Here is a 13,478-nt window from a genome sequence, read left to right as displayed (position 1 = left end):
TTTCCTAACCACACATTTTCATGAACATCCAAAGAGATTGAATAGGGCTATGCTAAGTTTATAGGATTGCTAAATAAATGGTTGTTGACTGCTTATCATTTTGCTGTAATGCTTATGAGGGCCTTGATTTTCTATTGGCTTCAAACACATAAGCTTGCAAAACTGTCAAATATGAGATAATTCTTAATTTTTTTAAAAAAATTAATGCCCGTGGTAAAAATGAAATCGTATTAAAAGTAAGGATATGCAGGACCAGTAAGTTTTCCTTCTATCCCTGCGCCTCAGCTTTTTAGTTCCTATCATAGAGGCTGTCACTGTTAGTATGTTCTTGGATTTCCCTTTCAGAGAGTTTATATATAGGAGTCATTTCCTTTAATACAAATGGCTACAGCATAACTATGGGCATACTGTTTAGTACCTTGTTGTTTTTTTTGCGCTCAAGCATGCATTCATTTACTCTTTCTCCGCCAGTCAAATATTTGTTCAGCTGCTACTCTATGCCGGGCAGTGTTCTACCTGCTGGGGAGGTCATGGCGGAAAAGAGCATCAAGGAACGTTCCAGTCAGGGGAAGCCCATAGTACACGTGTGCACAAGTAAGTAGGCGCTTTTGTTTCAAATGACAGGTGCAATGAAGAAAAGTACAGGAGGGTCAGAAGAGAGAGAGTGACGGGGGTGGGGGGAATGTCGCTAGTGGTTAGGGAAGGCATTTGTGAGCAGACTTTTGAGTCCTCTCAAGCTGACTGAGGTGAGCCAGGGAACCATGCAGGGGAAAAGGTGCGGGAATGACAAGCACAAAGACCTTGAGGCACAGGCGTGGAATGAATCGAGAATGGCAAGAAGACCAGAACAGAGAGATCTGAGATGAGGTCTAGGTGGTCCGACCACGGGCAGGTCAGGTGTGAGGGTGCAGGCTTGGTCAGAAGACAACACTTGGATTGTCCACCACTGCATTTTTTTTTTTTAAACGGCTGCACGGTGTTCTCTTTGATGGGGATCCTATCATGTATTCCATTCTTAATTCATTCAACAAGCATTTATTCAACACCCATTATGTGCAGACACTTTTCTGGTTGCTGACAATGCGGCAGGGAACTAAGCTCTCACAGAGCTTACATTACAGGGGAGAGAAGTATGTAAACAAATACGTAATGAACAGGAACACAGCCAAATGAAAATACATGATGTAAGGAGAAAGAAAATGGGATGATGTGTTACAGAGTGAGCGCCTGGTTATTGCTGTAGCTGGGGTGGCCAGGGAATGGCATTTAAGAGAGAGCTTGAAGGGCTAGAGGGGGGCACTGTTATAAAACGAGGGCAAGGAGTCCACGCAAAGAGACCCTGAAGCACAAATGAACCGGGTGTGCCTGAGAAGCCCAGAGAGGTCTCTGTGTCTGGAACTCTGAAGGTAAGTAAGGCCAAAGAGTCGTGGGATGAAGCCAGGAGGCAGGCTGAGGCTGGGTAGATGGGTCTTCACAGGCCAAGGTGAGTGGAGTGGATTTCATGCTTGGCATGATGGGAAGGCATTGGAGGGGTTTTAAGCTGCTGAATGATGTAATCCGATCTCTGTTTTAAAAACATTACTCTGGGGGCGCCTGGGTGGCTTAGTTGGTTGGGCGACTGCCTTCGGCTCAGGTCATGATCTTGGAGTCCCTGGATCGAGTCCCACATCGGGCTCCCTGCTCGGCAGGGAGTCTGCTTCTCCCTCTGACCCTCCCCCCTCTTATGTGCTCTCTTTCATTCTCTCTCTCTCAAATAAATAAATAAAAAATCTTAAAAAACAAAACAAAACAAAACATTACTCTGGCTCCTGTAGATGGGGGGAGGGAGGGAGGGGAAAGAGGGAGACTAGGTAGAGCACCCCTCTTGTGGTCTGGATGGAGATGATGGACGCCTGATCAGGAAGCAAAGCTAGGGATGGACAGAAGGGACATCTGTGGAAGGCTGTTGCTACCAACGGTGCTCTGTTGTGTCCCTGGAGGCACCCAATGCGCACACACGGGGGTTCATCTGTAGGACTGATTCCTCCAAGGGAAATTTCTGGGCCAAAGGATGGCTGCATTTTAGATTTTGTTGGATATTGTTACACTGCACCCCTTTTTACATTTCTGTCTTTGCCAATATGGTAGGTGAACAATTGGGAGCAAGTTAAAATGTAAATGGGCATATATTGAATTATGCTAGAGGTTGAGCGTCTTTTCATGAATTTCAAGTCTATCTATCGTTCTTTTTTTAAAAAGATTTTATTTTTAAGTAATCTCTACATCCAATGTGGGGCTTGAACTTACAACCCCAAGATCAAGAGTCTCATGCTCTAGTGACTGAGCCAGCCAGGTGCCCCAAAATCTTTCATATATTTTTTCTGTTGGGTTTTCAGTTTCGTGATATCAGAATTTATGTTTCCTATAATTATGTGATTTCTGTTTTTGAAGTGTTCTTTCTATGGAGTTATCTAGACTGGCAAAATAAAAACGATATTTTGGAAGCATGATGTTGCTAGAATGTATATTTGTGAAATATTTACTCATTGAAGCAAATTCAAATAGCATTTACATGTTGTTGAAAACAAACATAACCTGAAAGAAAGATGCCCCACTTTAATAATATTGGTGAGTATTCCTTGCCATAGGATCATAGAGGAATTTTTAAAAACAATTTCTTCAACTTTATAGTAAGTGTAATTGAGAAACATAAATAATTAAAAAATTACTATGTGGTTTAATACTACCCTCTAGTCTTTCTTCAAAGACTTAGCAACTTGGCCAATGATTCCCTGGAGGTAGAAACAGATGTATTAATAAAACATTTTACATGAAGCAGGGGCTTGATAGATACTGTTGAATAAATAATCCACAGAAAAGGCTCTATTACCTTTTTTTCCTGTCATATTTGGATTGTACTATCTCTGCAAACTACCAATAGTAGTTTGTATATTTGGGGATGACTTGATCACTAAGGACAATTAGTCTGGAAAATTAAGCCCCGTGAGAAATTTACATCGTCTGAATCCAGTGATGAGTTGGCTGAAGTTCTGAATTAACCAAAAGGTTACCGACACTTTCTCCCTCATCCCCAACTTGTCCTGCATACATTAAGCCAGGTTCCCATAGTCCCACTGAAGACAAAATTATTGAAGTGAATTCATGATACATAAATCTGAAAAAAGTGCATGTGTATTAGGTTTTGGACACTGTGCATGAACCGAGAGAGCTTGTTTCTCTCTTATGGTTCAAAATTGTATCTAAGGGAGAGTTTTCCTGACAATGAGTATTGCTTTGATACTTCGTCTTTTGTGCAACTATGGTACTAAATTCATGCTTTATTGTACACTTGCCAAATCATGACAGTTTATTAAAATTGCCTGTCTTATGTTTGTTACCACTGAAGGACCTGTGAGCTCCTTTAGGCTGGACTGTGTCATCTTTATAGCTTTATGCCTAGCACGGTGCCCAATACATAGCGCTGGGACAGACTCTGGCATTAGCTTGAGCTTTTATTCCTAATACGTTAATTAGAAATATTAGTGAATTGGGGCACCTGGGTGGCTCAGTCGGTTAGGCATCTGCCTTCAGTTCAGGTCATGATCTCTAGGTCCTGGGATCGAGCCCCACGTTGGGCTCTCTGCTCAGCGGAGAGTCTGCTTCTCCCTCTCCCTCTGCCCCTCCCCCTGCTCACACACACTGTCTCTCAAATAAATAAATAAAATCTAAAAAAAAAAAGAAATATTAGTGAATCAATAAACATCAGTAGCATGAATGAGTGGATGATAGCTAAGAGAGACTGTGGAGTTTACTTCTTTGGAACGTGTGCAAAATAGAATGGGTCCCATTAGATGTGAAGGAGGGAGGGATTGAAGGAAGAAAGGGAAGAAGTTCAGATTCTATGACTTCTAGGAGAGATACCACCCTGCAAGTGATACATATGTTTTAAACGAAGGAGGTTTGAAAGTTCCTTAAAAACTGTGACATATTTCTTCAGGAACTATTATGGACCTCAATGTGCCAAGGTCAAAGGCTTTCAATAAATCCTTGTTGATTTACAGTTTTACCTCTGAGCACTTTACTTGGGGAAGCACAATCAGCAAAGCCAAGGGGACTTCAAATAGGACTTCTGTTATCTATTTAAACAAAACTGACTTTCAAAGTCTTATTTTTATTTTAATTAGAATATTTTTACTAATATGTTCCTAAATTATGACTATGTTATTATAATATTAACTACTTAATTTTGGATACTTCCTGGCATGTTAGTTTGAAGTTAAATATAGTTTCATTTTCACTTTTGGAAAGTAAAACATCTTTGGGAATAAAAACTACAGTCTCTTGCAATGATTAGTTCTATTTTTTGTTTGTTTGTTTTTTTCTGTTTTATAAAGTATTGTGTTTTCAGGGACAGGTTGATGAAACGCGCTGGTGCTTTGATGTTTGCCCCTTCCTACAAGCCCCTTCTTTCCTTGTTAGCTTCCTTATCTTTCTGGGGCAGTGAGAAATTGCACCTTTCATTCTACACCTAAAAAGCCTCACTAAAAAAAAAAATAGTAAACTCTTTAAATGAATTAAAGTAGTAGAGCAGCACATATTATTTAAAGCTGTGAAAATAAGACCCTTGATAAAGGTCAAGGGAGCCAGGGCTATTTATACTGTGGATGGTCCAGCAACAAGGGAGCATATATGTTCGTTAAATAATTTAAAGTCTCTTAGATGATGGCCCTCTAGTTGTCCCAAATTATTGAGGGCAGGAAGAAGGAAATGGGTGTGGTCTATATAATGAGGATTTATACAGAGTTTTTTTATATAGGTCCCATTAACTCAATATTGGACAGTGAACACTAGTGGTTCACATTAAAACCCACGAGATATCAAAAGGTACATTTAAGGATTACTTGTCTATTAACTCATTTGTTCATTTCATTCCAAAACATGTGTTGAGGAACTAGTAGTTATTGTGCTAAACTCTGGGATGCCATTTTTTTTTGAAATTTTATTTATTCATTTGACAGAGAGAGACACAGCGAGAGAGGGAACACAAGCAGGGGGAGCGGGAGAGGGAGAAGCAGGCTTCCCACTGAGCAGGGAGCCTGATGCAGGGCTTGATCCCAGGACCCTGGGATCATGACCTGAGCCGAAGGCAGACGCTTAACTGACTGAGCCACCCAGGTGCCCCTCTGGGACACTATTTCTGTATTCCAGATCTCACAGTGAAAGAGAACATATAAACAATGAAATAGTATACATAGTGCTCGAGGAGAAGAGCAATAGAAGCACCAGGGAGGAAAGGACTAAAACTTCAGGGAGAAAGAGAGGCTTAAGCTAAATCATAAGGCTAAAAAGCATTTTCCAGGTTGTCACAGCAGCAAAAGGAACATGGATTCTACAAATATTTATTGAGCTCCTACTATGTGCCGGAACTTGGACTAAGCACTTGTGATATTATTTTTGTTAGATTGCTTTATAAAAATTGATTGTTAAAATTAATCTCCAAAATGTTCTTAATATTATGATCATAACACTACAATATTAATCGTTTTGTTGAGGCCAGAGGAAATGTGTTTGGGGAATGTGGGAACGAATAAAAGGGATGGACCATTATCTATACCGTCTTTTTAGGCAGCTGTCCTATTGCCCATCTCAGGCTCCCTCTGGAGCACTCTCTCCTTAGACAATCCAGCAGTAATGGCCTCTGCTCTAATTAAATCTCTCCCAACATGTGGAGTCACCTGATATTTCTAGAAGCAGTTGGTAGGATTATCAGAACCGTGAGCAATACTTCTGTTCCTTTCAGGCCACCCCTCCCCGCATTTGCTCTTGTTGCTTCCGTGTGTTATTAGGCTATTGTACTTATTTGACTTCAAAGGATATTTCACTGCAAAGATTCAGAAGGATTTGCTGTACATTCCTCCCATGACCATTTCATGGTGTGTGCCTGGGCCCACTCACACAAACTCATGTGTGTGTCAAATCTGGGAAATACCAGGGCAGTTGAGCCTAGCAGTGACGATTATCCTAAGTCAATATCTTACGACACACAAAAGAAATTAAAGTGCAGCCCACTATCTTTGGAGATGAGCCCACGTTGGGTGGTATTTGCCATGGAAAGGCACCTAGAGCCGTCTTGAGAAAGTTCTGAAATCCGTGTTGCTGGGAAAAAGTGGAGAATTGTAGCTGTGTAGATCTAAAGAGAGAAACATGTAGAGAAATATGATGAATACTGAAGTTGCCTTTTCTTGTTTTTTGGCACCATTTTTTTTTACTGGCAAAACTAGACAGCCATTGAATGCTAAGTGATATTTACTTATAAATATATTTATGAATGTGCATGAATATTTGGCACTTTTCCTGTCTTAGAATTTAGGCTGAGACCCTAAAGCTGAAGCTAATCTAAAGATATATGCCAGGCCATCTGTGCAGGACTAGCTAAAAGTGGCCCCTAAACTTGTTCTGTCTGGTAGTATGCGTATGCGCACACACACATGCACACCCCTATTTAACCTGTATATACAATGACGTGGAAGACTATTAGTGAGTGGGGACTTTTCCTTAAGAGAGTGTTGTGGGAATTTGTTGGAGCCTTGGGCATTTTCCATCTGCAGGAGAACAGAACACTCCTCCCACCTACACCCCAAAGACAAAAACTGGTGGAGGATTCTCGGGCCAGATGTTTCTGTCTCTTGGGGCTTGGCACGCACAAGGGGAAGTGTGAAGGCAAGAAGCTGGTTGGAACCGGCTGTGATAGGAATGTGGAAGGAGAGAGCTGGGGCAGAAGTGGCCCACATTTCTGGGTTTGGTGGGGCAATGGTACCTGGTACCTTCCCGCATGCTGAGCTGATGCTTGGGAAGCTTGCTTGGCTAGAACAGCCACAAGAGGATCCTCCACCCAAGAATATGAATTGCCAGGTCAAGGTGACCCTAATAGAAGCTATGTGGTGGATAGCCCATGGTATGATGCAAAGTCTTTAAAAAGAGGTTTAGAATAGAACCTGTAAAGACAGCTCATCAAAAACAAAGTCAGATTTATAGCATTTGTCTCTTGAAAGCCAAGTCCTAAAAACACTAGGTAAATAAGAGCTTTTCTCTCTGTGCCTTCCCCTCCAGATCTATCCTTGGTGGAGCCAGATGACCCAGGATGGCTGACTTTTCCTCCAGGGCGGGTCAGCCTTTCTCACGCTCACAGAAACATCAGTGCAGGAAAGGGCTCACAGCAGGCCTGAGACTGTTATTCATAGAAAGGCCTGGGAATGTAGATTTCAGGATTGTTCCCACTACCTTAACTAAGAGTGGCTAGTTGTGCCCAAATTGAAAAACAATGTGGTATGCTGAACACCTATCTTCTGGGAATATGGAATTTTGGATGTCTACCTGACCAGCCTCGAATAAAACCTTTGGGCACTGAGTCTCTAATGAGCTTCACTGGTCGACAACATTTCACAGGTGCTGGTGTAATTCGAGGCTGGAGGAAATAATTGTGTCCTGTGGGACTCCACTGGAGAGGACTCTTGGAAGCTTGCACCTGGTTTCCTCCAGACTTTGCCTCATGCACCTTTTCCCTTTGCTGATTTTGCTTTATATGTTTTCACTGTAATAAATCAGCTGTGAGTACAACTATATGTTGATCCTGTTAGTTCTTCTAGTGAATCACTGAACCTAAGGGTGGTCTTGGAAATCTCTGATACAATAGGAGACAGAGAATCTGCTAGTGTATTGAGAGAATGAGGTTTTGATTTAACATCCCAGTGTAACTGAGGCTGCTTTAAGAATGTCCTGAGGTCCACAGAGAGATGCAACATCCAACAGAGAGGTTTTGAAAAATCAGTGGTTGGAAAAAATCAACTTGTTTTTAGTTGGCCCGATATAGGGGAAGCTCTTTCAAGAAACTGATTATGGATGTATGTGCTTATGACAAGATTGCTTCTGGACTACTGAAGAACCCTTTTAGCTGGAGAGGCATGGGTTCCAGATTTCCTCCGGTTGGAATCAACGTGTAAATCTCTCCTGGGAATCCACTAGTGGCCAACTCCGTCCTGTCAGAGGTGCCAGAGGATTTGTCAAAGAAATTAACACTGTGGCTCTTTTTAATTTCCTCCGAAAATTTACAGTCTAGTTGAAACACTAAATAGACATATTTGAGACCACTTGGAAGGGATAATGCAGTGGTGTAGGAGCATTGTGCCAAGGAAATCTAAAGAAGGAAGGAGTCCCCGGGCCTTGGCTTAGGTAGCCGTGTGCTACCTTCTGTCTCTCGCCAGCCATCACATCCTTCTGCATCCTCACAGGGTGCCCTGCCTTGTCTTTAAAACAAACTAGAAAATGCAAACTTCTTTCATCTTGCTGGCCCTTCCAGCTATCCTTAGAGCACCCCACTCCCTGGACCACCAAGCTGGGCTCACAACCACAGCACTGGACACAGTGAATGGTTGCTCTAGAGACGGTCCCATGACCCAGCCAGTCCCTTCAGAGGGGTTTTCGTACTGGAGCTGACAAGAAGAAATCTTTTCTTTCTGACTACAGATCCTGGAGCTGCTTATGGCAGTGGAGAAGAAGGTCTGAACAAAGGAGCTTGTGTAATGAGGAGAAAAGAGACTTACAGAGAAAGAATCCTGATAGGATTTCAAAATTTTGTTTCGAGTCACATGTGAGGGCAGTGCAGCCCTGCCTTCCTGCTGACGTGGTCCCATAAGTTCTCTTTCTCCCCTGGACCTTCCCAATAACTCCCTGCCTCCCTGCTTTCACTATTGTTCCTTTTTGGCTTAGTCTTCACAGAACACTCACAATGATCCTTCTGCTCAGTCTTTTCCTTACTTCTTATCACCCTTAGAATAAACGTTCAAGTTTTCAGAATGGCCTACAAGGACCATATGGTCTGGCTGCTGGCCACCTTCCCAACCTTCTTTTCTACCACTTTCCCCTCACCAGTGGCTTCCCTGGGATCTCCCCAACACCACAAACATATTCCTGTTTGAGGGACTTTGCACTTGCTGTTCTCTCTGCCTCATATGTTCTTCCTTTGTGTATTCTCATGGCTCACTCCATCACTTCATTCAGGTGTCTGCTAGAGAGACCTTCTCTGACAATCCCATTACAAAAGGCCTCCCCTGTCATTCACCACTTGTTTACCCTGCTTTAATGTTCCTGACAGCACTCGATAATGCCTATCATTATATAGGGTTTTTGTTTGTTTATAAACGATTTCTATACTAACAAGTAGGTAATATACTAATATACTAGCTGCATAGTGCATGACTTTCATGCTCATCACCAAATCTTTAGTGCCTAGAACAATGTCTTGCACAGAGCAGGCACCTAATAAATATTTGTTAATAACCCAATAGTTTAAGTTATACTGAATTGGATTTCTATAACTCATAACCAATACTTCTACATTTTGGATGGAGAAAGTAAAGCAATTTGGTTCAGGTGAAATAGTAATTCAATAAGCATGAGACTTCAGCTTATTGAATTAAGTCAATAAGTCAATGCCATCTGTGTGCACAGATGCACGGTGGCTGGGGAACCGTTAGGCATTTTTGTGGGGTTGAAGTGTAAAGTTTGAGGAGCAGTGGGATGTACAGTTGGAAAAGTAGCGAGAGACAAGGTCACGGAGGTCCCTGAATACCAAAGAGTCTACAACTCTTAGTAGAGAGGCATGGAAGGTTTAGGGAGGGGAGTAAAGCACAAAGTGTGTGAACAGGGAATAGATCCTGTCCTTAGATCTTGCTGACATTCTTTCCTCACCTGGGTACGTTTCTGCTAAAATAAAGAGAGCCGTCATCTTAAAGCTTGTAAATCCAACAAAAGAGAGAAAGTTCTATAGGGAAAAACATGAAGAGTATGAACACTTTCAAGTGACCATCTAGAAAAAGTAAAACATAACCACATGTAAAGGCTAAGAGGCAAAGAAAATGGGAGGGTGAGACATCAAAAGAAAAAAAGAAAGACCATTAATGAAATTATATCAATAGGTATAAGCATTATTTGTGGAGAGAGAATAGGCAAGAAAATTTTTTTATAATAAAGAGCAGGTTGTCCTAATAACTAAGAAACTAAATATAATTGTAAGCAAAACTGTCATTTAAACACGACTTCCGAATTGGATTTGGATTCTCTTTCCCCTCATAGTAATAAAATGGGGAATACTATTACATCTACCCCACAGATTGATGACTACTGTATGCGCTGTGAGCCGACAAAGTTTGAATCATCATTGAGCTCAATGAAATAGCTAATGAATTGTCCTCTTTCCTCAGGAAGAGAATCTGAGCATCAAAGGCTAATCAAAAGTCCTCAACCATTAAAAGCCTGCCTCCTCCTCACTGTCCTTCAGAGCCCTACCCCTCGTGTCTTCATTTCCCCCCCTGACTCAGCTTAGCTTTCATTGCTCATCTTCATAATAATTTTTCTGGCATACATACTCAAACTCTCTTGTTCCTTTCTCTGTTTTTCATACTTGCAGTGCAAAACCAAATCGTGGTTATATCCAACCCTATGTCAGGACCCATACAACTGAATGTGGCTGGCGACATTCATACCACCATATGACCAGGCCTCGTCTTATTTTATTTTTTAATTAATTAATTTTTGTTTGTTTGCATAATTTACCTTTTGTCTTAGAAACTTAAAAAGATATACAGGAAGGGAGTGTACAAGGAAAAGCCTCCCTCACCCTTCCCCCCCCACCCCTCCCTAGAGGCGGGTGTCCTGACCAGCCCCTCCTACCATCCAGTTTCAAACTTATATGTAAAAGGCCAGGTTTGGGTTTGTTTCTTTTAGTAACCAGAATCATGCAATATGTATTGTTCTTTGATGTGCTTGTTGAAGATGTTCCCAACCCAGCACACTCCTTTTATCCATTACAAATTCCACAGAATTTGGATTGTTTCATTCTGCCGTTATAATTATGTCCACTTTTGTGCACAAATTTGAGTACAGGGGCTGGAATTTGAGGGGGAGAGTCTCAGTTTGAGTCCCTGTTGATCTGGGGTGAAGGTGTGTGGACTTGGTGTTGAGCAGGTGGCGGGCAGTGCACACCTACTGGGGCAGGAGGGCGGCCGGACTGTAGATTTGGGACGCACAGGCCGATGGCGCCATGTGTGACAGGAAGTGGCTGGTTTTGCTCCTGGTTTAGAACAGGCCTCATTTTAAATTCATAATATTGTTGCCTGAAATTCCTACCATGTTTCCCTAGACCACTCCTTATTCCATTCTTTTAGATCAAGGGTTAACAAACTGTGGCCCATGGGCCAAATCTGGCCAACCACCTGTTATTGTAAATAAAGTTTTATTGGAACACGGCCACACCCATCAGTTTATATATTGTCTATGGCTGCTTTCATGTGACAATGGCAGAGTCGAATAGTTGTGACAGATCCCTAATGGCCTGCAAATGATAAAGTATTTACTATCTTGCCCTTTATGGAGAAAGTTTTCTGACCTCTGTCCTAAATGATAATTTCACATCTTCTCTCTCCAACTCTTTAACATCTGCTTACTTTTAGCTGATAACCTTGTTTTCTGTTTCACTAAGAAAATAGAAACACTTGGAAAAGAACTCCCACAGGCTCCCAGCATCATACCTATAAAATTACCTGCACAGTATACCTATACTCTGCCTTTGTTTTTACTTCCTTTTCTTATTAAGGATGGATGGGCCATCCCTGCTCCTTTCTAAAGTCAAGCCCTCCATTCGTATACTAGGTCCCATTCTCTCTCAACTACTCAAGGATATTTTCCCAGCAATTTTATCATGTCTCGTCATCAGTTTTTTCCCTCTTTATCAGATCTCTCCTATCTGCAGAGAAAAATGCTGTTAAATTGCTACCTTAAAAAAGTTCCTTGGATCAGGGTGCCTAAGTGGCTCAGTCAGTTAAGTGCCTGACTCTTGATTTTGGCTCAGGTCATGATCTCAAGGTCCTGAGATCAAGCCCCAACCTACGGGCTCCGCACTTAGTAGGGAGTCTGCTTGAGATTCTCTCTCTCCCTCTGCCCCTCCCCCAACTCTCTCCCTCTCTCCCTCTCTCTCTCTTTCTTTCTCAAATAAATAAATAAATCTTTAAAAAATTTTCCTTGGATCAATATCCTCCACTTCCTATCTCAATTCTCTGTTTCTCTTTACATAAACAATCCTTGAAAGAGTTGTCTTTACTCAAAGTTTCCAGTTTTTTCCCTTTCAATTCCACTTAAACCCTTTCCAGTTAGGCTTTTAGCTTCATCATTCCACTGAAACAGCTGTTGTTCCATTACATCCACGTTCCTGAATCTGATGTCACTTCTCAGTGTTCGTCTCACAGGATCTGTAGCATCTGACCTAGTAGATCACTCTCTCCTCCACCTGTGTCCTTCTGGGTGACCATTCTCTCTGGATCCTCCTTCTACCCGACTGGCTGTTCCTTGGTCCCACTCCTTACTGCTTCCTTCTCATCTCGTCTGCAAATGTTGGCATGCCCCAAGAGCATGCCCTTTAAATCTCTTTTCACCTCTATCCATACTCACTACCTTGGTAATCTTCCAGCCACATGACTTCACAGCTACATTTGGGTATGAGATGGGCTCTCCAACGTAACATGCTCCAAATCAACCCTTGGATTTCCCCTTCAAACACTCCCCTTTCTAACCAAGTCAGTGTCAACCCTGTCCTTCCACTTGTTTAGGACAAAAAATTGAGGGGGCATCTTTGACTTCTTTCTCCATATTATGTTTGCTAAAATACAGTATTTATTCCTCTTGGGATTAAGGATATCCTTTTAGACTTTTTCTTTGCCTACTCATAAATAGATAAAAATGGATTATGATATATATGCTTTTCTAATCTGCTCTTTTCCACTGTGAATATATGGTAAAATATTTTCATTTCAATGACTATAGATCTTCATTAATAGGTTTTAATAGTGATAAGCTATTTTCTTTGTATGGATAAACAAAAATTTATTCAACAATCCCTAACTATCAAACACAAGTTTGAGTCCAATTAATTGCTGTGATAAACAACACTGAAGTGAATGTCTTTGAACATAGGATTATCTCTTTAGAACAAATTTCTAGAAGTAGGGCTGCTGCAATCAGGACCATTATATTTCTTTTTTTTAGAGGGGGACGGGCAGAGGGAGAGGGAGAGAGAGAGAATCTTTTTTTAAAAGAAGATTTTATTGGGACGCCTAGATGGCTCAGTCGGTTAAGCGTCTATCTTTGGCTCAGGTCATGATCCCAATGTCCTGGTATCAAGTCCCGTATCGGGCTCCTTGCTCAGTGGGGAGCCTGCTTCTCCCTCTGCCTGCTCTGCCTACAGCTCTCCCTGCTTGTGCAGAGAGAGATCTCTCTGGCAAATAAATAAATAAAATCTTAAAAAGAAAGATTTATTTGAGAGAGGGAGAGAGAGAGAGCATGAGTGGGGGGTGGGGAGGAGCAGAGGGGGAAGGAGAGGGACAAGCAGACTTTGCACTGAGCATGGAGCCCAATGAGGGGCTCAATTCCAGGACCCTGAGATCATGACC

General features: G+C 41.8%; 1 protein-coding gene and 1 long non-coding RNA gene across 3 annotated transcripts in view; one reads left to right on the top strand and one right to left on the bottom strand.

The window, feature by feature from the left end:
* The window catches only part of KLHL14 (kelch like family member 14), a 93,995-nt gene that overhangs the window by 25,605 nt on the left and 54,912 nt on the right, over positions 1 to 13,478 (bottom strand). The gene's annotated exons all lie outside the window — the stretch shown is intronic.
* The window catches only part of LOC144379856 (uncharacterized), a 41,663-nt gene continuing 29,443 nt past the window's right edge, over positions 1,259 to 13,478 (top strand). The window contains exon 1 of the long non-coding RNA XR_013443342.1: positions 1,259 to 1,406. This is a non-coding gene — a long non-coding RNA (uncharacterized LOC144379856). The remainder of the gene's footprint in view (positions 1,407 to 13,478) is intronic.

The sequence above is a fragment of the Halichoerus grypus genome, chromosome 13 (genome assembly GCF_964656455.1).
Source record: "Halichoerus grypus chromosome 13, mHalGry1.hap1.1, whole genome shotgun sequence".
Classification (NCBI taxonomy): domain Eukaryota; kingdom Metazoa; phylum Chordata; class Mammalia; order Carnivora; family Phocidae; genus Halichoerus; species Halichoerus grypus.
The sequence above is the reverse complement of the archived record's forward strand: the minus strand, read 5'-3'. Positions and strand labels throughout refer to the sequence as shown.